This window comes from Zingiber officinale, chromosome 2B, assembly GCF_018446385.1.
Source record: "Zingiber officinale cultivar Zhangliang chromosome 2B, Zo_v1.1, whole genome shotgun sequence".
Classification (NCBI taxonomy): domain Eukaryota; kingdom Viridiplantae; phylum Streptophyta; class Magnoliopsida; order Zingiberales; family Zingiberaceae; genus Zingiber; species Zingiber officinale.
In genome coordinates, this window is record NC_055989.1 from 17,458,438 (window position 1) to 17,482,153 (window position 23,716).

Consider the following 23,716-nt stretch of genomic DNA (forward strand, 5'->3'; position numbering starts at 1 on the left):
GTGTTGTAGGGAAGTTCAGTTAGATCGACGGGTCGACCGGATAGCTGGCACGAAGTCCAAACTAGTTGACGGGCTGACCGGATGTCTGGCAAAAGGTAAGCAAAGATAAGTCATTGGAGGAGAGTGACTGTGAGGACGCGTCCCAGTTGAGGGACAGTAGACATCGATCCAGTTTAGATCCATTTTGGATCCCTAAGCTGAGACCTTGACTAGTTCCTGGCCCTGAGAGGACAACAACTAATTACTCTTTTTATTATTTGTCTATATTTGTGCTAACACTTATCTTACAAGGTATTTGGACTAACACATGTTTGTAGGGCAAGAAAGCAAGAAAGAAAGCAAATCTGTCTTCGAGTGAACAGTACCTGAAGGCGCCTTCCATGGTTACGGAAGGCGCCTCGGTACTGTTCATAGAAGACGCCTTCCATGGCTATGGAAGACGTCTTCTATAGATAAAATTTGACCAGTTCGCAGATAAGGCGCTGGGAAGTCGGGATAGATTTTATCCCATTGGAGGCGCCTTCAAGGCCGTTGGAAGGCACCCTCCAAGCCTTTTATAAGGCAGTTTCGAGGAGGCTTTGCTACAACAACTAGATACAAGCTACTGCGCGTCCATTCAAGCTTCCGACTGTTGCTATGACTCTATTACAGAGTTACTGAGCCTGACAACTTATCCGAGGACTTCCGTTCCCACCCAACAAACAGACATCAACACAAGAAGAGCTCTCATTTTGATCTATAAGAATGTTGGTAACTTTTGTTGGACCCCGTGGTAGTTTTGATGTGATCAACCAAGTTGGTTAGGTCCTGCTGTGTTTGATCCCTGTGTCTGAGTGTGCAGGAGCTTAGGAGCACAGGAAGTCGAGGGGAAGACGCAGCTAGCGAGAAGGACGGCACGGGAAGGGAGCCGACGGGCTCGGTGCGTCCGAAGGACGAGAGAGCTGCGGAAGAGTACTCCGGTGGGCGTGAAGAGCGTGCGCGGCGTTCGAGGGACGTGAAGCCGGGACGGAAGGCTGCTCGAGGAGAAGGCCGAGAATTGGGTTCAGGTGAGCCCTATTCTGGTTGGCCGAAATCACCCAAAAGAACGGAGCGTCGGAAGCTGGAAAAACCAAGCTGGAATCTTTGCTGCCAGCTTGGAGGCGCCTCCAGCATGCTTGGAGGCACCTCCATCATGAAGGCGCCTTCAACCCTGTTGAAGGCGCCTTCAACAGGTCAGATTTGACCGTTTGCGTTGCGGATAAAGTTTTATCCGCTGATCGAGCTAGAGGCGCCTTAAACCTTGTTGGAGGCACCTTGGACCCTCGGGATAGACTTTCCAGGAGCTATAAAAAGGCCCCTGGAGCTAGAAATTCAATAACAACTTTGACAATCAACTCTGTACTTAATTCCTAGCAATAGTTCTGAGCCGTTAGTGTGTAAAAGGCTTCTCCGCCTTCAGCAAAGGAGATTCTTCTAGTGCGCTTTTTCATCGCCCTGGATTAACAACCTCCTTGGTTGTAACCAGGTTAATTGCTGAGTTTATTTTTACTTCTGTTAATTTAATTGTTATTATTTTACTATTGCTTTTCTGAGTTGAAATCCGAGGAGGGTATTTTTATTTTGTGTTTTCAGCAATTCACCCCCCTCTTGCCGGCCTCCGCTGCACCAACAATTGGTATCAGAGCTTGATCGCCTCAGAAGGACTAACCGCCAACTGAAGCACTACGATCAAGACGATGGCCGGAGCGAACATCCATCCCCCGAAGTTTGACGGAGACTTCGCCACTTGGAAGCGCAAAATGGAGGTATTTTTTAAAACGGATTTTGATATTCTTATTACAATGAAATATGGTTTTGCAGCGCCGAAAGACAAAGAAGAAAAGACATGAAGCAAGAAGGAGCAAGCCGATTTCGTCGCCAATGGAAAGGCAGAGTTCCACCTGCTCAGTGTGCTGCCGCCGCAGGAGGTAAATCGGATCGGAAGCTACGACTCAGTGAAAGATCTCTGGGAGAAATTCCTGGAGCTTCACGAAGGTACTTCCGAAGCGAAGCTAGCGAAGCGCGACATCCTCTGGAACCAGTTAACGAACCTCCGGATGAACCAAGGTGAGAAGGTAGCGCAACTCCAAGCGAGAATCAAGGAGCTGATAACGCAACTAACGAACCTTGGAGAAGAGGTAACCAACCGGGATTCTATCCGATACACGCTCAATGCCTTCCCAAGAACTCCAAGGTCGGCCTCCTTAGTAGATGCGTACTACATCTCTAAGGACCTCGAGGTAAGTACATTAGAACAATTATTTTCGACTTTTGAACTTCACGAATCTCGAGTTTCAGAACCCAACGGAGCAGAGAAGACAAGTCAGAACATTGCCTTAAAGGCAAAGATGAACAATTCTGACTCCGAAGACTCAGTCGACGAATCCGAAGCGGCACTACTGGTAAGACGCTTCAATAAGTTTTTCAGTTCTAATAAATTTAAATCGCAGAGGCATCATCGAAAGAAGAGGACGGTTCATTGCTACAACTGCAACGAAGAAGGGCACATCAAGGAGGACTACCCAAAATTGAAGAGAAAGGAGAAAGAAAAGGAAAAGCCAAAATACAAGAAACTAGAACCCTCCAAGTACAAGAATCTGAAGGCTACTTGGTCAGATTCGTCAACGTCTGAGTCGGACATCGAAGAATTCTCAGGCTTAGCACTATTGGCGAACCATCAACCGGAAGAAGACTCAAGCTCAGAGATGAGCATCGATGAAGGGGGAGGAACATCAGAAGGAGAAAGCAATGATGAAGGGGGAGCATCGCAAGATGAGGTAAGTAAGGTACGTGCCCTAAACTCTAAACAGTCTTTTGAGTTTATTAAAGCTTTGTCTAAAGAATTAGATCAGTTAGAAAAAGAAAATGAAATTTTAAAATCTGAAAATAAAAATCTAAAATTAGAAATTTAGAAATTAAGAAATAATACACATTTAAATAGATTTCCAAATTCAAAATTAAGAATTTATGGTAAATTAAATTGGTATATAAGGAGGCATCAAGGTCAACTTAGGAAAATACCAAGAAAATATGTACCCCCTAGATTTTTGAAAAATCCTGTAGGAAGGAACTTCTATTGGGTTCCAAAATCTGTGCTTAATTAATTTTTCAAAAATTAAAAGCTTACAGTGAGAAAATTAAATATTGAAATTCTTTATGGAAGTTTTGTCTAAGGAAGTGGTTGTTGCTCCAATAACCAAGAAGGCCTAGTGCCTCGCCACAACCTGGAAGCTAAAATATTGAAAGAAAATGTTTAATTAACTTTCTGAAAAAACATTAAACAAGAATTAAATAATGCTTTGAAAGTTTATCAAATATTTGTTAAAATAAACAAAAATTCCTTAGAATTTTTTTTTTAAATTCTAACTTAATTTTTTTTTTATTAGAAATTTTCTTCTGGAAAATTCTAAAAATTCATTCACTTGACTTAGAAATTTATTTTGGGAACATTTGAACATTTACTTAGGATTTTTTTTACTTAGAATTTTTTTTTGAAAAATTCATTTTAACTTAGCAATTTTTTCAAAAATTTATTTTTAAACTTAGAAAATTTTCAAAAACTTCAATCTTACTTGAAAATTCTTAAAACCCCATTTTTGCTGTGATCAAAGGGGGAGAGAGAAGTACAAGTTTAGGGGGAGTTAGAGAAAACTTAATTTTTTTATAAAAAGTGTTGTAATTTTTTTTTTAAAAAAAAAAGTGTTACAATTTTACTAATTGCAAAAATTATACTTAACTTGTTAGTTTAGTATTTTTTTCTTTAAAATTACTGTTTATGTCTATTTTTAACCCTAACTTGAACTTGGGTTGATGCACATCAAAAAGGGAGAGATTGTTGGACCCCGTGGTAGTTTTGATGTGATCAACCAAGTTGGTTAGGTCCTGCTGTGTTTGATCCCTGTGTCTGAGTGTGCAGGAGCTTAGGAGCACAGGAAGTCGAGCGGAAGACGCAGCTAGCGAGAAGGACGACACAGGAAGGGAGCCGACGGGCTCGGTGCGTCCGAACGACGAGAGAGCTGCGGAAGAGTACTCCGGTGGGCGTGAAGAGCGTGCGCGGAGTTCGAGGGATGTGAAGCTGGGACAGAAGGCTCGGAAGCCAAAGCAAAGAAGAAAAGGAGTCAAAAGAGGCGGGAAATTACTGTAGCAGAAAGTTACTGTAGCAGAAGTTACTGTAGCTTGAAGGCGCCCTTGAAGGCGCCTTCAAGCCTGTTCAAGGCGCCTTCAATAGTCTGTTTTGACCGTTTGCGCTGCGGATTTAGTTTTATCCGCTGACCGCGCTGGAGGCGCCTTAAACCTTGTTGGAGGCGCCTTGGACCCTCGGGATAGACTTTCCAGGAGCTATAAAAAGGCCCCTGGAGCTAGGAATTCAATAACAACTTTGACAATCAACTCTGTACTTAATTCCTAGCAATAGTTCTGAGCCGTTAGTGTGTAAAAGGCTTCTCCGCTTTCAGCAAAGGAGATTCTTCTAGTGCGCTTTTTCATCGCCCTGGATTAACAACCTCCTTGGTTGTAACCAGGTTAATTGCTGAGTTTCTTTTTACTTCTGTTAATTTAATTGTTATTATTTTACTATTGCTTTTCTGAATTGAAATCCGAGGAGGGTATTTTTATTTTGTGTTTTCAGCAATTCACCCCCCTCTTGCCGGCCTCCGCTCCACCAACAACTTTTTGTACTTATTACTATAAAAGAGCAAGTGCAATGTGTTGCACTTGACCTAATCTTTTGCACTCGATTCTGTTGTTGCAATCGACCTAGGTTTTGATGTGTGTGTCAAAGAGTTTAAGTTAGGCTTTCATATGTATTTGATATGTGTTTGAGTCTTGCAGGACTTGGTGGAACACATGAGAACTTGGTGCGGCCAAGTATGGAAAACTCATCCAAGGGCTCGGATCCTTGAGTCGGTGAAGGATGGTGTGGAAGACATCCGAGGGACCGTCAGACGAGGAGCAATGGGGTGGAGCCGAGGGAAGTGGACTTCAAGGCAGCGTGAAGGATGGCACGGAGAGGAGCCGTGGGCTCGGGTGCATCTGAGGGACGAAGGCCGAGGAAGAGGACTTCAAAGGCGACTCCGGAAAGGATGAGAGGAGTGAATGTACTGGGACCAGTCGACTGGTCATGGGACCAGTCGACTGATCCAAATTCACAGAATATACAGAATGGTTTTGTGCTTGTCGGCAGCGAACACCAGTCGACTGGTCATGGGACCAGTCGACTGGTACATAGCCGTTAGCAGAATTTGGCTTTCTGCAAAGAGTCGTTGGCTGGGTCCAACGACACACTAGTCGACTGGTGCTTGGACCAGTCGACTGGTGTCGGGGTTTGAGTTGATTTGCGATCAACTCTCTCCTCTTATTTAAAGGATGCTTTGTGTTGGACCTCGTGGTGTTTTGATGTGATCAACAAGTTGGTTAGGTCCTACTTTGTGTTTGATCCCTATGTCTGAGTGTTCAGGAGCTTAGGAGCGCAGGAAGTCGAGCGGAAGACGCAGCTAGCGAGAAGGACGGCACGGGAAGGGAGCCAACAGGCTCGGTGCGTCCAAAGGACGAGAGAGCTGCGGAAGAGTACTCCGATGGAGCGAGAAGAATGTGCGCGGCGTTCGAGGGATGAGAAGTCGGATGGAAGCCTGCTCGAGGAGAAGGACGGAAATTGGGTTCGGGTGAGCCCTATTTCGGTTGGCTGCAATCACCCTAAAGAACGGAGCTTCGGAAGCTAAAGCGAAGAAGAAAAGGAGACAAAAGAGGCTGAAATTACTGTAGCAGGAACCTTGAAGGCGCCTTAAACATATTGAAGGCGCCTTAAACATATTCAAGGCGCCTTCGACATTGAAGGCGCCTTGAAAGGCTTGTTTAAGGCGTCTTGAGCCTGGTCAGTTTGACCGTTTGCGTTGCGGATCAAGTTTTATCCGCTGAACGAGCTGGAGGCGCCTTGAACCTTGTTGGAGGCGCCTTGGACTCTCGAGATAAGATTTCCAGGACCTATATAAAGGCCCCTGGAGCTAGGAAAGTAACAACAACTCAAGCAATCATTGTGTAGCCATTCCTAGCAATAGTTCTAAGCTTCCAAAGTGTAAAAGGCTTCTCCGCCTTCAGAGAAGGAGAATTTTTCTACTGAGCTCTTCATCGCCCTGGATTAACAACCGTCTTGGTTGTTACCAGGTTAACTCCCGGTCTTCTCTGTCTTTCTGTATTTAGTTTTTATTGCTTTACTATTTTATTACTATTGCACTAATTGAGTTGAAAGTACGAGGAGGGTATATTTTTTTTTACAGCAATTTACCCCCTCTTGCCGACCTCCGCTGCACCTACAATTGGTATCAGAGTCTGATCGCCTCAGAAGGACTAACCGCCAACTGAAGCACTACGATCAAGAAGATGGCCGGAGCGAACATCCATCCCCCGAAGTTGGACGAAGACTTTGCCACATGGAAGCGCAAAATGGAGGTATTTTTTAAAACGGATTTTGATATTCTTATTACAATGAAATATGGTTTTGCAGCGCCGAAAGACAAAGAAGAAAACACATGGAGCAAGAAGGAGCAAGCCGATTTCGTCGCCAACGGAAAGGCAGAGTTCCACCTGCTCAGTGTGCTGCCACCACAAGAGGTAGGTCGAATCGGAAGCTACAACTCCGTGAAAGATCTCTGGGAGAAATTCCTGGAGCTTCATGAAGATACCTCTGAAGCAAAGCTGGCGCGACGCGACATCCTCCGGACCCAGTTGACGAACCTCCGGATGAACCAAGGCAAGAAGGTAGCGCAACTCCAAGCGAGGATCAAAGAGCTGATCACTCAACTCACCAACCTTGGAGAAGAAATAACGAACCGGGACTCAATTCGATACGCGCTCAACGCCTTCCCGAGAACTCCCGAGTGGGCCTCCTTAGTAGATGCTTACTACATCTCTAAGGATCTCGAGGTAAGTACATTGGAACAATTGTTTTCAACCTTCGAACTTCATGAATCTCGACTTGCAGAAAATCTAGTAGAGAAGTCGAACCTCAACATTGCCCTACGAGCTGAAAAGAACGATCCTGACTCCGAAGCGACAATCGACGAAAATGAAGTCGCATTAATGGTAAGACGTTTTAATAAGTTTTTTTAAATCTAACAAATTTAGATCGTAGTCAAGTAAACATCGTCAAAAGAGAAGGACAGTCCGTTGCTACAACTGCAACGAAGAAGGGCACATCAAGGAGGACTGCCCAAAATTGAAGAGCAAACAGAAGGATAAGGAAAGGAGCAAGAAACCAGAACCCTCCAAGCATAAGAACCTGAAGGCTACTTGGTCGGATTCGACATCCTCTGAGTCAGACATCGAAGAATTCTCGGGGCTAGCACTAATGGCGAACCATCAGCTGGAAGAAGACTCAAGCTCAGACATGAGCATAAATGAAGGGGGAGGTTCATCAGAAGAAGAGAGCAGCAGAGAAGGGGGAGCGTCACCAGATCAGGTAAGTAAGATACGCAATCTAACCCCGACTCAATCTTTTAAATTTATTAAAGCTCTTTCTAAAGAATTAGATAAATTAGAAAAAGAAAATGAAATTTTAAAATCAGAAAATGAAAATTTAAAATTGGAAATTTGGAAATTGAAAAATTGAAATATGATGCATGCTTAAAGATAAATGTGTTTCCAAAATCAAAACTTAAAATTTATGGAAAATTAAACTGGTATATAAAGAAGCATCGGGGTCAACTTAGGAAAATTCCTAAGAATTATATACCCCCTAAGTTTTTGACTAATCCTGTAGGAATGAACCTTTATTGGGTTCCAAAATCTTTGCTGGTTTAAATTTTTCTTTTAGTTAAAAGCTTACAGTGAGAAAATTAAACATTGAAATTCTTTAAGGAAACTTTGTCTAAGGAAGTGGTTGTTACTCCAATAACCAAGAAGGCCTAGTGCCTCGCCACGACCTAGAAGCTAAAATATTGAAAAAAAAATATTTAATTAACTTTCTGAAAAAGCATTAAACAAGAATTAAATAATGTTTCGAAAGTTTATCAAACATTTTTTAAATAAACAAAAAAAATTCTTTTTCTTAGAAATTTTTTCTTGAAAATTCTAACTTAAAATTTTTTTTGTTAGAAATTTTTTTTCCTGGAAAAATTCTAGAAAACTTCATTTGACTTAGACCTTTTTTTTTGGAACATTCAAAAATTAAGTTTAACTTAGAATTTTTTTTTTTGTAAAATTCAAAAAATTCATTTTTGCTTAGAAAATTTTTTTGGAAATTCAATTTAACTTAGAAAGTTTTTTTTTAAAAAAATCATTTTTGCTCAAAATTTTTCTACCTTAATTTGCTTAATATTATCTTATTAGTACCCCATTTTTGCTGTGATCATAGGGGGAGAAAAAGGTACAAGTTTAGGGGGAGTTAGGAAAATTAAAATTTTACCTTTTTTTTTAAAATGTGTTGCAATTTTATTTATTGCAAAAGTTATGCTTAACTGGTTAGTTTAGTAATTTTTCTTTAAAATTACTTTTTATGTCTATTTTTTCCCTAACTTGAACTTGGGTTGATGCACATCAACAAGGGGGAGATTGTTGGACCCCGTGGTGTTTTGATGTGATCAACCAAGTTGGTTAGGTCCTACTTTGTGTTTGATCCCTGTGTCTGAGTGTGCAGGAGCTTAGGAGCGCAGGAAGTCGAGTGGAAGATGCAGCTAGCGAGAAGGACGGCACGGGAAGGGAGGCGACGGGAGCAGCGCGTCCGAAGGACGAGAGAGCTGCGGAAGAGTACTCCGGTGGAGCAAGAAAAACGTGCGCGGCGTTCGAGGGACGAGAAGCAGGATAGAAGCCTGCTCGAGGAGAAGGCCGAGAATTGGGTTCGGGTGAGCCCTATTTCGGTTGGCCACAATAACCCAAAAGAACGGAGCTTCGGAAGCCAAAGCGAAGAAGAAAAGGAGACAAAAGAGGCTGAAATTACTGTAGCAGGAACCTTGAAGGCGCCTTAAACATATTGAAGGCGCCTTAAACATATTCAAGGCGCCTTCGACATTGAAGGCGCCTTGAAAGGCTTGTTTAAGGCGCCTTGAGCCTGGTCAGTTTAACCGTTTGCGCTGCGGATAAAGTTTTATCCGCTGACCGAGCTGGAGGCGCCTTGAACCTTGTTGGAGGCGCCTTGGACTCTCGGGATAAGATTTCCAGAACTTATATAAAGGCCCCTGGAGCTAGGAAAGTAACAACAACTCAAGCAATCATTGTGTAGCCATTCCTAGCAATAGTTCTAAACTTCCAAAGTGTAAAAGGCTTCTCCGCCTTTAGAGAAGGAGAATTTTTCTACTGAGCTCTTCATCGCCCTAGATTAACAACCGTCTTGGTTGTAACCAGGTTAACTCTCGGTCTTCTCTGTCTTTCTGTATTTAGTTTTTATTGCTTTACTATTTTATTACTATTGCACTAATTGAGTTGAAAGTACGAGGAGAGTATATTTTTTTTACAGCAATTCACCCCCCTCTTGCCGGCCTCCGCTGCACCTACACTTTGGGGCTTGAAGAATACTACTGGCGCTAATTGTAAACCTTTTTAGTCTTGCCCAAAGATTCCAAGTTCAATTCTCTTCCTCCCAATCTAAACGTCATCTTGTAAAGAGGAAGAGATCATTTTGTAGGAGGTTTGCTCCACCGAGAAGGAGAAGCTTTAGCCGGAGATTGCCGGAGACTGATCCACCGAAGGATCAAGGGCTTGTCTACCTCACGGACACGTCGTGGAGTAGGAGCATCATCTCCGAACCACGTTACATCGAGCGTGTTAGCGTTTGTATTCTTATTTGTTTCTAATTGCTTTAGTTTTTGTATTTCCACAACGCACTAACCTTTTGTAGAGAAGAAATCGATTTGGGGCTGGCCTAGCTATCCAACCCCCCCCCTTCAAGCCAGCCACCGAACCCTCACAAGTGGTATCAGAGCGAGGACGCCCTTCAACGGACTAATCGCTGAGAAGAGCATTTCATCAAAATGGCCAGCTTAAATATTCATCCACCCAAATTCGAAGGGGACTTCTCATGGTGGAAGAAGAAAATGGAGGTATTTTTCAATACCGATTTTGACATTATGATAATCATGAGAAGTGGTTTTGAAGAACCCAAGGATGAATGCAATGAGACAATCGACATAACAAGATGGACCAAAAGGCAAAAAGAAGAGCATCTAGCAAATTCCAAGGCAATGCATCACCTACTACATGTTCTTCCACAACAAGAAGTAACAAGAATTGGAAACTATACAAGTGTCAAAGACTTGTGGGAAAAGCTAGTGGAGCTTTATGAAGGGACATCGGAAGCAAAATTGGCAAAAAGAGACCTCCTTCGAACTCAACTCAACAATATCAAGCTTGAGAAAGGAGAAAAGGTATCAATTTTACATTATAGAATTAAGGAAATTATTAATGGGCTAACAAGTGTACGTGAGACACTTTCAAATCGAGACATGATGATGAAAGCCCTAAATGCTTTCCCAAGAACCACAACCTGGAGCTCCATTGTAGATTCATACTACATATCAAAGGATCTAGAGAAATCCTCTCTAGATGAACTCTTCTCAACAATGGAGCTTCACGAAACAAGAATTGAAGGATTAGATGGAGAAGCTCATAAATCAAGAGGAGTAGCCCTTGTGGTAAACAAGGGAAAGGGAAAGAAGAAGAAATCTTCATTACCACCATCTTCTGACTCCGAAGAATCAAGTGTCTCAATGGATAGTGATCAAGAGGCATATATGGTAAGGAAGATGAGAAAGGCATTTAAATCTTTTTCTTCTAACAAATCTCGTGCTAGGAAAAGTTCTAGAAGCAAAAGTAGGACAAGGAAGATCATTTGCTATAATTGTCAAGGAGAAGGACACATAAGAGATGATTGTCCTCTCTTGAAGAAGAAGGAAGGGAAGGAGGAGGAGAAGAAGACAAAAGAAAAAGGGAAGAAGGCTCAAAACCTAAAAGCAACATGGGATGATCCATCATCATCATCGGAGGAAGAAGAGCGTCATGTGGTAAATTGTGCTCTAATGGGAATTGATGATGTAGCCTCCACCTCATCCGAACAAGAAGAAGAAAGGAGCTCAAGTGAAGATGAAGATGGGAGATCAAGTAAAGGGGGAGGTCAAACTTCGGATTCGGACTTCTCGGTAAGTGAGGTACATAATCTTCCTCCTCATATTTTAATTAAAATTATTTCAAGCACAAATGATGATTTGTTCAAGGCAAAAAGGAGAAATAAATCCTTGAAACATGATATTATGTGTCTTGAAGAAAAATTAGAATCCATGTCTTCTAAGGACAATGATATGCATGCTTCTTTTTCTTCAAGTTCAAATGTATCATGTTTAGAAGAAGAAAATAGGGAATTAAGGGAAAAGATAGAATACCTTACCAATGCCCTTAGAAAATTTAAAATTGGCTCTGAAACCCTAAACATGATCATTGGGAGCCAAAGGGCAAGTTTTAAGAAAAATGGGATAGGATATAATGAACCAAACAATGAAAAGACCTATCATTGTCTACTTGCTAGGGGGCAATCCAAGACAAAGACCATAGATAGGAAATGGATCCCCAAAGAGTACTTGATTAACCCAATTAGAAAGAATTTCTATTGGATACCAAAATCAATCCTCAAGGATTATAAGATTTTGGGTCAATTCAATCATGAAAATCATAATTCAAAGCTTTGAAAAATGGTTGACTTGAAACCTTAAGGGGGGAGCACTTAGCCTTGATAGAGATTTATGATCAAGAGGGCTAAGTAGATGTTACCTTTATCTCACAATGACTTGTCTTCTTTTCTAACCATAAATGTGAGATATTAGGATGATATAAATAATTCACATATGCTTATGACATTTTGATGAGTTATGTGGTGTATCAAATTTTTAGTGATCATAGACCAATTATGGGGAAAGCAAATGTTTAATTAATGGACATCTTACCCATAGATCATAGTTGGACATTTCAAATGTTTTTGAAAACAATTATATGTTTTATTTACTATGGTATAGCTATATTGAAACATATGAGTGCAAAACAGGGTTTTAAATTAATACAAACTTACATGCTTTTGAAATTTAGGTTCAGCATGTATCAGTTGACTGTGACAGGTACCAGTCGACTGGTACCAGCCTTCCAGCACTCTGAGGATTTCTGAAATCAATTTTTTGGTCCAAATTTGGTTGAAACTGATACCATAGTATGTGTACGTGTCTGGTACAATATTTTTGATGGTGTCAAAGGGGGAGAAATGGGTAGGTTTAAGTTAGAAACCTACTTGTGTGCAAATCTTTGAAAATTAAGGTTAAGAGCATGTGTTAAGGGGGAGCTTGGGTTTAATGCTTCATATTTTACATATTGCTAGTAATTTTCATAGTTATTATTTGTGCCTAACTTAAACATATTGTCACACATCAAAAAGGGAGAGATTGTTGGTGCAATCGACCTAGGTTTTGATGTGTGTGTCAAAGAGTTTAAGTTAGGCTTTCATATGTATTTGATATGTGTTTGAGTCTTGCAGGACTTGGTGGAACACATGAGAACTTGGTGCGGCCAAGTATGAAAAACTCATCTAAGGGCTCGGATCCTTGAGTTGGTGAAGGATGGTGTGGAAGACATCCGAGGGACCGTCGGACGAGGAGCAATGGGGTGGAGCCGAGGGAAGTGGACTTCAAGGCAGCGTGAAGGATGGCACAGAGAGGAGCCGCGGGCTCGGGTGCATCTGAGGGACGAAGGCCGAGGAAGAGGACTTCAAAGGCGACTCCGGAAAGGATGAGAGGAGTGAATGTACTGGGACCAGTCGACTGGTCATGGGACCAGTCGACTGATCCAAATTCACAGAATGCACATAATGGTTTTGTGCTTGTCGGCAGCGAACACCAGTCGACTGGTCATGGGACCAGTCGACTGGTACATAGCCGTTGGCAGAATTTGGCTTTCTGCAAAGAGCCGTTGGCTAGGTCCAACGGCACACCAGGCAACTGGTGCTTGGACCAGTCGACTGGTGTCGGGGTTTGAGTTGATTTGTGATCAACTCTCTCCTCTTATTTAAAGGATGCTTTGGGGCTTGAAGAATACTACTGGTGCTAATTGTAAACCTTCTTAGTTTTGCCCAAAGCTTCCAAGTTCAATTCTCTTCCTCCCAATCTAAACTCCATCTTGTAAAGAGGAAGAGATCATTTTGTAGGAGGTTTTCTCCACCGAGAAGGAGAAGCTTTATCCGGAGATTGCCGGGGACTGATCCACCGAAGGATCAAGGGCTCGTCCACCTCAAGGACACGTCGTGGAGTAGGAGCATCATTTCCGAACCACGTTACATCGAGCGTGTTAGCGTTTGTATTCTTATTTGTTTCTAATTGCTTTAGTTTTTGTATTTCCGCAACGCACTAACCTTTTGTAGAGAAGAAATCGATTTGGGGCTGGCCTAGCTATCCAACCCCCCTTCAAGCCAGCCACCGAACCCTCACAAGTGCTATCAGAGCGAAGACGTCCTTCAACAGACTAATCGCTGAGAAGAGCATTTCATCAAAATGGTCGGCTTAAATATTCATCCACCCAAATTCGAAGGGGACTTCTCATGGTGGAAGAAGAAAATGGAGGTATTTTTCAATACCGATTTTGACATTATGCTAATCATGAGAAGTGGTTTTGAAGAACCCAAGGATGAATGCAATAAGACAATCGACATAACAAGATGGACCAAAAGGCAAAAAGAAGAGCATCTAGCAAATTCCAAGGCAATGCATCACCTACTACATGTTCTTCCACAAGAAGAAGTAATAAGAATTGGAAACTATACAAGTGCCAAAGACTTGTGGGAAAAGCTAGTGGAGCTTCATGAAGGGACATCGGAAGCAAAATTGGCAAAAAGAGACATCCTTCGAACTCAACTCAACAATATCAAGCTTGAGAAAGGAGAAAAGGTATCAATTTTACATTCTAGAATTAAGGAAATTATTAATGGGCTAACAAGTGTACGTGAGACACTTTCAAATCGAGACATGTAGGTGAGAAAAGCTTCTGTCGCGGGTGTCTACCAAGGCCAAAACTCCCACCCAGGAAAGCACTCCAGCTTCTTCGGAGATTGCGACCTCCTCTCCTATCCCTACCTTAGTCCAAGAGCAGATATCCTCCTGAGGAGAAGGTTAACCTGAGACTTCCTCAGCTTCAGTTCCACCTTGCTCGAGTCAACGATCGCCCGTAACTCCTATACCCCCTTCTCGCCCCAAGGAATGATCCAAGGGACGATATGTCTTCACCTCCTCATTTCAACTGTCGTCCCTTCAAGTGATGGGTTTAATCCCCTCTTCTAGCACTTCTCCCAACTACGGCCAGGTGCAACTTCATGGTGTCTTGGCCGATTCATGGAAGAACACCACCAACTAAATTTTGGAATACCCCCAACTGGACTTGGATGACCAGTTCTCCCAACAAATAATGTCGGTAAGTCTTATCTACTTGCTCTCCATGTCCTCCAGACATCGCTAATCATGCGTTCTTTACGGACCTATGTTATGGGGCGAAGCCTTTCCCAGTATGTAGCCGATCTGCATCGAGAGAATGAGTTCTTGAGGGCTCGAATTCAGGAATTGGCGTCTCTTGTAGCCGTGGGTCATGCTTTTGATCTGACGACCCCCCGAGAGTCTAATTCAATCCTACCTACAGATGGTGAAGGGCAAAACTTGAGCTGCCTAGGACCTGGCCCATGCAGAGTCTGAGAAGGTGAAGTCCCTGGAGGCCGCTTGAAGACTAGTGCGCCTAAGCTTAAGTCCGAGGGTCTGAGACGCGTTCAAATCCTGGCCAACTTGGAGGCAAGGGGCACAAAGGTTACCAACCTCTCCTCACAACTATGGGACCTCCAGGAGGCCCATGCCACCCTACAGACAGATCTGGCAACTAAAACGACCAATCTATCCATTAGCGTCGATCGGGAGGTTGCCCTCCAGAAGCAGGTGGATGTCGCTCAAACTACCATCAAGTCTCTACGGGCGAAGATTTCGACATCGAAGGCAGAGGCAGTAGCTGCCCATCAGGAGTGTGTCGGGGCACGGGACGACACATACAAGGCCTGGGAAGAGTTGAAGGACTATCGGGTGTGGGAGGACTCCTGCCTTGCAGCACACAAGACCTCCTTCTTAGATTCCAAGGCTTTTGGGGCTAAGGTAGGTCATCTCATCGACTAGATGCTGTGTTACAGTGGCGAAGGGGCTTTGGTGTAACTATGAGAGAAGGGGCTGCTCCGATCAACTCCACCTGAAGACTTCTTGGACCGGACCCGTCTACTTAACGAGCTCCTTGAAGAATCCTTCCCCATTTTTGAATAGTCTGAGGTGTCCTGTAACTATCTTTATTTTGGACAATAATGTAATGTCACCAACTTCCCTTTGAACTTTGAACTTGTAGTTATCGAAAATGTTGTGTAACTATCTTGTAGTTAGTGTGCTGTGCTGTGCCTAAGTGTCTGTTGGGTTCGCTTAGTACCCTTTGACATTTCCCCTTATATGGATAAGTGATAGGTTAAGTGCCCAACCCCTTCATGGATGTTTGGTCGGCTTCTCACTCGAGCAAGCATCGTTGAAAGAAGGGTCTGTTCCCCCCGATCAAGCGTTATTGCTAGTCCTTACTAGCCACTTCATTTTCCTGAACGGGTCACCTCGTATCTATACCAACTACCCGGCCAGTCATGAGTCACAGTGATTCCAAAGTCATCCTGCATGCCTAGGGGAGGATTACTGTAGCATCGTCTGTTTCCGATGTCATAAAGACTTCCACTACTTTTTTACCACGTGTTTTTTGATCTAGCTTTTTCTAACAAGACCACTCCTACACGATATTCCAAGACGATCCAATGGCCAGCATCACTTCTGTGCCTATGGCTGACACACATACCTCGTCTACGGATCACATGATTGGCACTGATATCGAGGCATTCTTCCTGGTGTCTCCCCTTGACAACTATAAATAGTCTGCTCGACTTCTCCTTTGGACTCCTCACTGATAGTCAAAGTCATCTTCTTTTCTATCCTATCTTTCGTGCTTTTGCTTTCTCGTCTTCCGTTTGTAACTTCTTCATGGATCCCTCAGCGCCTAGGTACGCTCCCGGAGTCTCGACCTTCAACGGTGTAGATCTGGATGATCTCCGCTACGCGTACAAAGTGTCCACGGCTATGCACATCATTATACCCTCCAAGGTCCATCGACTCTTCCGATCTCCTCAAGGTTATGTGACTTTTTTTAAAGAATAGATTATAGTCGGTCTTCGTTTTCCTACCTACCCCTTCTTCTCCGACGTGAGTCGCTACTTCAACATTCCCCTTTTTTAGTTTACTCCTAATTCCATGCGGATTCTGTAGGAGCGATGACGTGCTAGAGGGGGGGTGAATAGCACTCGTGGCTAAATCATTTATTTATCGAAAAACACAAAGTAAGAACGCAGCGGAATAAAGAAAGACACAAAAGCAATTACTAACATGATTTCTTTTACTTGGTTTGAAGCTTGTGACGACTCCAACTCCAAGGCCCGTGATCATTGATTACTTTAGGTGGGCAATCACTAATAGCTCAGAAATTTTTTACAAGTAAGCAATTACAAGTATAAAACTAAACAAAATACACTAACAATATAAGGATGAGTAAAATGGTCGTCGATTGTCGGAGCAACAGTTGAGCGTTATTGAAGCATTTTGGAGCAGCACACATGAGCACAAGTAATCTGATTTTTGGTGTCCCTGAAGTGATGGCTGAGACACCCCCTTTTTATAGTCTCTTCAAACATGATCCAGATCCTCTGATCACGGGATCAAGTTTTGACTCGACCCCGATCAGTCGACCGAACCTGCTGAATCCACTCGACCTTCCATCCAGATGCAGTCTCTTTGGATGAGCCTTCGTTCGGTCGACCGATCCCTCCATTCGGTCGACCGATCAGCTAATGGTCTCCACCTTATTTGATCCAATCACCTGGCTCGATTCGGTCACCGTTTATCCTCAGTTTGATCGAATAATCCCGAGGTTCGATCGGCCAATCTCGAGGTTCGGTCGATCGATCACTCGATCAAACCCGGTCTGATCTATGAAAATCTGATCCTACTATACTAGGGTTCGGTCGACCGATCCAACCGTTCGGTCGATCGATCAAGGCTAAGTCTGACCCTAGAAAACTTGTTAGTTTCTTACAAAACAAAGTTAGACAAATGACAATTAATATGTAAATAAATAACTTGACAACCTTCGAACTGTCCGATTCTGACTTCGGATTTCCTTTGGAAATCCTAGGTCGAACTAACGCCTATGTTAGGATATATACTAAAAGCTTAGCTTTTGTATAAACATTTATAAAAATCACATTGGTCAAATGTCTACATTTATGCTAAGTGTAGTTGTCCGTTTAATTTATATTGTAGATAACATGGTGTGAGGAGACACACAGAAGTTCATGTTATCAGTTTCTTATAAATTATAAACAGTTGCTCACAACCAAGATAGAATGAGACAAACCATTGGAATAAGTCGTAGTGTAATTTGGTATTAGTTTATCTTGACTATAAAATTACACTAGTACACTCTAAGTGTATTGAGCAGGACCATTTGAGGTAGTATCTTTTTATACTGACTATATAAAAGAACAATACCTCTATTATTATAGAAGTGTGTACTCTTAATCATGATATAATAACAAGCACATATACTTAATACTTATTTCTTTAATTTATCAAATGGTGTGATTTAGCTCGTTAAATCAATAGGCACGATAAGTTGGGAAATGATATTATTTATATGGTGTGTTGTTGATTATAGAATGAAATTGTGTCTAAGTAATCTAAGTTGATGATGCCCCCTTGAGTAGCTCATAAGGATTGTCATGTAAACCCTGCAGGTGGACTTAGTCCGACATGATGATAAGGTTGAGTAGTACTACTCTTGGAGCTAGATATTAATTAAGTGAGTTGTTAGTAACTCATTTAATTAGTGGGCATTTAATATCTTAAACACAGGGAGACTAACACACTCATGATAAGAAGGAGCTCATATAGTGATATGGGATTGGTGCGGTAGTTCAATAATAACTCTTTAGTTGTATGAGGTACTATTGATGAACTCGAGTTGGGTGTTTGGGGCGAACACGGGAAGCTCAAGTTCATCGGGAGACCAAAACCAAATTCCTCCTCTAGGTTCCTATTGTAGCCTCTTATATAAAGCCTTATATCCACCCAAAGTCTAGCTTCTTAAGGCTCAAGTTAGGGTCGGTCAAGCCTTGCTTGGAGACCAAGTAAGGGGCCAACCAAGCTAAACTTGGAGCTCAAGCTAGGGTCGGCCAAGCCTTGCTTGGTACCCAAGCAAGGGGTCGGTCACACACAATAAGAAGGAAGTTTTATTTTGTAAAATCTTTTCTTTTATAGAGATCCATAAAAAGGATTTAAAAGGATGATTTTAATATAAAATTTTCCTTTTTTAGATTGGTCATAAAAGGAAACAAAAGGAAGTTTTTATTTTGTTAAAAACTTTCCTTTTATGTTGGTTTTAAAAGAGAGTTTTAAATTTTAAAATCTTTCCTTTTATAGCTTTCTACAAAGGAATAAAAGAGATATTTGAAATCTTCCCTTATTTGTAGTTATCTATAATGTGAAAGAAAGATTTTAATTTTTGTTATAAAACTTTCCTTTTTATAACCATGTTTTATTTTAAATCTTATCTTTTATAGATATTCATAAAAGGATTTAAAAGAGAGAGATTTTAATTTATAAAACATTACTTTTATAACTATCCACAAAAGGGATTTTAAAAGAGATATTTTAATTTTTGTTTAAAATCTTTCCTTTCTTGGAGAACAAGCTTGTGGCCGGCCATGCTATGATAAGAAAGGAAGTTTTATTTTTTGTTACAAAATTTTCCTTTTTTGTAATCACCAAGGAATATAAAAGAGAAGGAGGGGGTGCCTCACCCGATAACACTTCTTCTATTCCTCTCTATTCTTCCTTGGTGGTCAGTCCTTGCTCTTTCTCTTCTCTCCTTTTGTTTTCTCTCTTGGAGGTCGGCGGCATCAATTGGTGGTGATCTCTTGATCGTCGGTTGCTTGAAGGAGAAGAAGAAGAGAAGGAAGCTCTCTTTTCTAGCATCCCTTGGAGGATAGTTGGTGGTCGGATCTAGGAAGCTTTGGAAGAAGCTTGGGTGGACTACCTCTTGGAAGATCGTCGCCCACACGACGTTCATGAGAAGGAGAGGAATACAATAGAAGATAAAGAGGTCTATAAGCTACGAAAGGTATAACTAGTTATTAGTTTCCGCATCATGACTAGTTCATCCTTTTGTATAGATCTTGTAAAACCAAACACAAGAGGTTATCGGTTTTAGTTTATCATTTTGTTATCAATTTTATTTTTCGATTTCATGTTTCGATATTGTGTTTCTATTGAGGTCTCTATAGTTAAACTGAGTTTACTATAAGAAGTTAAATTTCTGATTTCTTTGAAAGGTTTTGTCTAGGAAGTGGTGGATGATCCCATATCCAAGAAGGTCTAGTGCCTCACCATGTTTAACTTGGAAGCTGATCTTTGAAATAGTTATTTAATTAACTTTTGTAATATAGTTTAACTTAGGAAGATCACATCGGTTGAACTTGGAGTAAGAATGTTATGTTTTGTTCCCAATCCAAATTTAACTTTAGTATAACACATGGGTAGCTAGGATAGTTCTATGCTTGTACAAATTTTTGTATAGGGGAACTAGAACGATATTCCAAGTAGCAACCAACAGCCTACTGTTCCCTCAGCGGGGAACGCGTCCTCACCTACCCCTCTCAGGAGAAGTTACCTATTGTCAGACTGATTCTCCAGACCAACTGGACTTTTTCTCAACGCCTGAGGCTTCAGGACTTTCTACATTCACTCCATGACTCGTCCAGACTTCCACCTGGTCTGCGACCACCAGGATTTTCACCTAGAGCCCCCGACTCTAGGGTTTTGCCCAAAGCACTTGACCCACCAAGACTTTCCGCCTAGGGTTACCACCCCATAGGATTTTCCACCTGCCTAACCGCAGCTAGAACTTTCCATCACCTAGGGTTACTAACCCCTAGGACCTAGGATTACCACCCCTTAGGATTTTCCACCTTCCTGGAATCCACTAGGACTTTTACCTAAGACAAATTAGGACTTTCCTGCAAGCTCAATCAACCTTATTAGATTACAAGACTGTAACGACCCAATTTTCCTTATTTCGAGTTCCAAATGTCCATAAAAATATTTGGAAATACTTTTAGAATATTCTAGAGATTTTTAGGAATTTTTAGAGTATTTTTATGTAATTTTTGGAGGTCGTTTAGTAGGGTTACAAAAAGAAAGAAGTTTTGATAAAAAATGTTGAAGGTGAGATTCGAACCCACGACCTCGGGTCGGACTGACCCAAGCAAAACCGGCCCAACCAGCTGAGCTACGCTCGTTTTATTAATCATATATGGAGCGATATATATTTAAGTAATAGTTAGGAACAGTAAAATAATAGGAAATAAAATGGTTGCAGCTGGGATTCGATCCCTCGAGTTGGGCTTTGAGCAGAGCGCATCCCACCAACAGACCAGCCGCGGGTTTGTTAATAAAACTCGAATCAAGTTGTATTTAAGCAATAGTTAGTTAACAGAATATTAAAGTTATAAGAAGAGAACTTGGGTTTTTCCCCGTGACAAAAATCTTCTCTTCTCCTCTTCTCACGCGACGGCGCATCTCTCCACGGGGGAAACCGCAGCGAGCAAAGCTAGGGCGTTGCGGTGGCCGGCGAGCACTCTTCTCCGAGAGGTCATCACACCACCGAGCTCCTCTCGTCAAGAAGAGGCGCGAGCACAAGAAGAAGCCGAGTATTTCAAGCCTCCGAGCCCTAGATCTTCTTCCTCTCCTTCGGTTGTAAGTCCAAGCAAATCTAGGTGAGTTGCATCTCACCTGCAGTAGGAGTTGTTTCGAGCTTTGATTCGTTTTCATGGCTTTCGGATTCTTGTTTCCTTTTGGATTTCGAAGCAAGTTTGAGGGGATTTTTGATTGGATTAGATGCTGAACCTTGCTTATTCCTGTTTTCAAATTATTCTGTGAAAGATATGGTGATGGGTTTACTGCCGTGAACCCTAAAGAAAGAAAGGTAATGATAGGTTTGGTTTAAGCATGTGGATCGGTTTTCTTTCAAGCCTTGTAGTTGGTATTTTCTTATTCCAGTTTAAATCCTGTCTGTTTGTTATCTTAATAGACATGTTTGGTTTATACAGAGCATGGTAAGTCTCAGATTTTGTTGCTAGGCAGTGAACCTAGAATGGGTTAGATTAGTTTTGAGCATGTAGTTAGTTTTCTTCCTTACCGTTAGCTTTTGGTTGGGTGTTCTGAAATGAAGATGAACAACTTTCGTTTTTCTTGATGTTGGGAGCATTCGGCCAGATTCTTTGGCAGTGTAATTGGACCTGCAGTTTTGTTTCCTATTGCCCTATCCTTTGTTCAAAGTATGGGTATTAGTTTCGTCGCTATGAAATGGGCACAAACAGTCCCACTTTGAGTTTCTGGTTAGATGTTTTTATTACAGTTTTAAGAAGCATGATCAGCCTTGTTTTTTTTAAGCATGGCAAATTTAGTTTCCTTGCATTGATAAGCATGAACAACCGTAGCTATTAGCATGCAGTTAGAGGTGTGTTATTACAAGAACAGTCCATAGATCATGAGCTTAAGCTTTACATAGTTTCTGTACATGTATTATGAGCATGCAGCTTTGCCCCTAGTTAGTATGTATGCAGATTATAATAAGCAGATTTTGATAAGTATAGCATGCAGATCTTAGATAAGCTTAGTATGCAGATTTTAGATAAGCTTAATATGCAGATTTTAGTTAAGTTTATAATATGCAGAATTTAGTAGTATAGTGCAGAATTTTAGTATAGTTAGATCTCTTTGTATGCTTAAGTTGTTTTACTTTCACAGCATGCTTAAGTTGTTCTAGTTTCCTATTTGCTATTGGAATAACATGAGCAGTTCTATTTTTATAGCATGCAGATTTTTATAAGTAAAGTATGCAGATTTTGATAGGCTTAATATGCAGATTTTTGTTAAACCTTGCATGCAGATTTATGTTAAGCTTTGTATACAGATTTTCAGTACGTAGGGTGTGTTCTAGTGCACACCAAGTGCTTGATAAAATGCTTAGCTCAATATAATGCTACAGTAGGCATTTTAATAACTCAGTTAATGCAGTAGAAGCATTTAAAATAACTTATTTAGTCTTGTTTCAGCTTATATGGGACTACGGTCCAATGGGTGGGCTCCCACAGTCGCCTCTAGGTTCAGATAACCTAGTTCTAGGTTCAGATAACCTAGTTAAAGCAAGGTAAGAAAATTAGCTATGAAATCAGTATTTTATTTTCAGCAGTGGCACTGTACTGGATTAGATATCCATTGGGTTGGGCTCCCACAGTCGTCCCTAGGTTTAGATAACCTAGTAAACCCTACTAGACTCGGAACTTGCAATCCTGGGTTTAGTTAGGGATGCGCGCACAACAAGTACAGATGTCGGGCCCATCAGCAGCATGATTATTATTTTAATCTATTATGTAAATAGTTTTCAAAACTTCACAAATTAGTTATGTGAATACAAGTTAGACTCTGTTTAGCATTAATTAGTTTAGCTTAGGTATCAATTCAGTTTCTTATTGATACACATGATAGTTCTATGATTAGCTATACATGTTAGCTTTTCAGTTAGTTTCTTCGCTATTTATGAGCATGATTAGCTGTACATGTTTAGTATTTCAGTTAGTATGATTCCTTTGCTATTTATGAGCATGATTAGCTATACATGTTTAGTATTTCAGTTAGCATGATTCCTTTGCTATTTATGAGCATGAGTAGCTATACATGTTAGCTTTTCAGTTAGTTGATTTCTTTGCTATTTATGAGCATGAGTAGCTTTACATGTTAGCATTCAGTTTTAGCATGTTTTTATTTATATACATGCATATCGAGTTTTTGTGAGTAGGATAGCGCTCACTAAGCTTTTAGCTTATAGATACTATTTTTCCTCCTACTGCAGATAAAGGAAAAAACTAAAGTATAAGGAAGAAGGCGACAAGGAGATGCTGTGACAGTGTGTGTGATGCCAGGACTATGGAGAGATCCAGAATTAGCTGGCAAAATTGTCAAGACTTTTCTTTTAGTTCTCTTTTAAAGTTATATTGAAATTGAGTTTATTTCCGCATTGTAGTTTGATACCTCCTATTGTTGGAGTGATATGGTTGTTTGCCATTGCTAGAGTAGTTTCATATTTTTATTGTGCTATTATACTGCGTGGTTGTGAAATTTCATGTTCCAGCCGCCTGTGGCTGAGTATACTCTGTATGTATTTACGGATATGGTCACCGGTACAGGGGAGGCTTTGCCGAAATTTTTTCGGTAGGGTTTTCCTAAAGATTTTTTTTATCATACCGGTTAAGTAGAGTTAGTAAGTCAAGTAACGGTCATCCTTAGAGTGTAGTAGTAGTAGTAAGAAGGGTGGTCGCTACAAAGACGACTTAACTTTAGATCCTTTGACATAATCAAAACTCAGGTTCGATCGTTTGATGCTTCCTACACCAATAATCTCCCCCTTTTTTATTATGGCAACCTAGTTCAAAGTTAAGTAAAACATAACAATAATTAAAAGATTTTTAGCATGAGCATAAATACAATAATTTGAAGAAAAAAACTCCCTTATGCTCGCT